We start from the raw sequence: 2,500 nt of genomic DNA on the forward strand, positions 1-2,500 counted from the left end.
TCACAACACTAGTTATAAAGGTACTCATGACACCTTGTATGCAGTGTGAGAAGGGAGGAACCCTCTCCTCTCCTTCACAACATCTTCACCACTTGAAAACTACACAGAGTCCAACCGTATCTCACTCATTTCGTGAAGTATTCACGAAAAAAAAATAGATTAATTTTCGTGGTGCATTCACGTTATTGCCCGCCTTTCGTAAAGTCTTCACGAAAATAATAGACTAATTTTCACGCTGCCTATTCACTTCAAACAAGCAATTTAGGGTTAGGTTTAGGGTCAAGGTTAGGGTTAGGTTTAGGATTAAGCAGGGTTAAGGTTAGGGTTAGGTTTAGGTTTAGGTTTAGGGGACATAAGGCGTAAGTACCGAAAGGGCGTCAAATTAGTGAGTCCCGAGTGTATCAGCAGTGTTCTGTCAGCACCCCCTCCCCGCCCCTGCAGACGTTTGGATAACCATAGCAGCAGTGGGGCAATTCAAGTGAATAGGCAGCGTGAAATTTAATCTATTATTTTCGTGAAGACTTTACAAAAGGCGGGCATTAACGTGAATGCACCACGAAAATTAATACATTCTTTTCGTGAAGACTTTACGAAAGGCGTGAGATAGGGCTCCAGAGTCCACTGTCCACACAACATTCATCTTCAAACATTGGATATTTTCAGTTGCTTTTAACCCATTGATGTTGCATTGCGCAACATTGGCCCTGACGCCTGGAGCTGCATTACGCAACATTCAGGCTCATGAGACTTGAGACAACTTCATTAAAAATCTCTCTTTGTTTGAGATGATAGAACACATTCTAATGAAAGATGAGGATCTTAGCGTTTAAATGCAACTTAGTGCAAATTTTTATGTGCTTCAGAAGCTTCAGAAGGTTTTTATAGGCTGAGGGCAGCTATTCTTAAAAAGGGCTCAGGCATTCAGCACCCTTTTTTGCAGGTGTCTTAGTGTCAATGGGTTAAAGTAGGCAAATTAAATTACAATCCCTGTTTCAACCAGAGTTGTAAACATATCTCTCAGAACAGAGAGGGAACAGAGGGATATGGAGGATGGAAAAAAGAGAGAGAGGGAGGGGAGAGGCGGCAGGATAGAGAGAACACAGAGGGTGAATAGAGAGAGAGAGACAGAAGGAGAGAGAGAGAGAGAGGGAAGAAGACAGAGAGAGAGAGAGAGAGAGAGGGAAAGAGAGGGAGGGAGAGAGAGAGAGAGAGGGAAGGAGAGAAGGAGAGAGAGAGAGAGAGAAGGAGAGAGAGAGAGAGAGGGAAGAAGACAGAGAGAGAGAGAGAGAGAGAGGGAAAGAGAGGGGTGGAGAGAAGGAGGGAGGGAGAGGGCAGAGAAAGAGAGAGAGGGAAGGAGAGAGAGAGGGGGGTGGAGAAAAACAAAATGCAAATCTGATCAAACTGCTGAATGTGAAGTTCAAATTCAAATCTCGGAATTATTTTACACCCGCACATGCACACACACGCTGAAACATGCAAACAGCGCATGCACAGGAATGCATACAGAGTCAAATATTCATGAATACATTTCTGTGCATGCTAACTGTAGACACAAACACACACACAAACACACACACACACACACACACACACACACACACACACACACACACACACACACACACACACACGCACACGCACACGCACACGCACACAGGCAAAACTGCTGCCTTAGGTCGTGCTATGAATAACACTACTGAACATCTCAGTTCACATGGAGTAGCCTGCTACTGGCTACTCGGAGATGTGAGTGTTAGTGTTGGTGTTTATGGATATGAACTAAGATGTATGTACAGTATATCACGAAAGTGAGTACACCCCTCACAGTTTTTGCAGATTTGTGAGAATATCTTTTCATAGGAAAGCATTACAGAAAGTTCACTTTGACACAATGATTAGTGACTTTTTTTTATCACCACACATGAAATTTGAGCGGTTAAATATGTTATTAAAAGGTCACTAATCATTGTGTCAAAGTGAAATTTCTGTAATGCTTTCCTATGAAAAGATATAGGTAACGCTTTACTTTACAGTACAGCATTTACTGTGTACTTTCTGCGTAACAACAGGGTAAGAGACCGAAGTTTCATGGTATCTAACGCGTAAAAAGGGGGTAATTACAAAGTAAATACTATGTAATACCCATATCTCAAGAATTACTATGAAACTACTGCGTATTTTCTAACCATCTAATCATCAAACTTCTCTCTGTTACCCTTTTGTTACCCAATTAATGGTATTTACTTTGTAATTACCCCCTTTTTACCCATTAGATACCATGTAACTTCTCTCTGTTACCCTGTTGTTACTCAGAAAGTACACAGTAATTACATAGGGTAACTGTACCGTACAAAAACTGTGAGGGTTGTACTCACTTTCGTGATATACTGTATTGAGTAATGTTTATGCCCTAAGTGTTAGTGATTATGTGTGTACTGCATGTGCAGTAGGTGCCAGCAGAGGTTGAATTCTCCACCGGGCTTCCTTTACACCAGGGGTG

At 42.0% G+C, this 2,500-nt stretch overlaps 1 protein-coding gene across 1 annotated transcript in view; it reads right to left on the reverse strand.

Annotated features, from left to right (window-relative positions):
- med27 (mediator complex subunit 27) overlaps positions 1-2,500 on the reverse strand; it is a 173,842-nt gene that overhangs the window by 457 nt on the left and 170,885 nt on the right. The window lies entirely within an intron of this gene.

Source organism: Engraulis encrasicolus, chromosome 3, assembly GCF_034702125.1.
Source record: "Engraulis encrasicolus isolate BLACKSEA-1 chromosome 3, IST_EnEncr_1.0, whole genome shotgun sequence".
Lineage (NCBI taxonomy): Eukaryota > Metazoa > Chordata > Actinopteri > Clupeiformes > Engraulidae > Engraulis > Engraulis encrasicolus.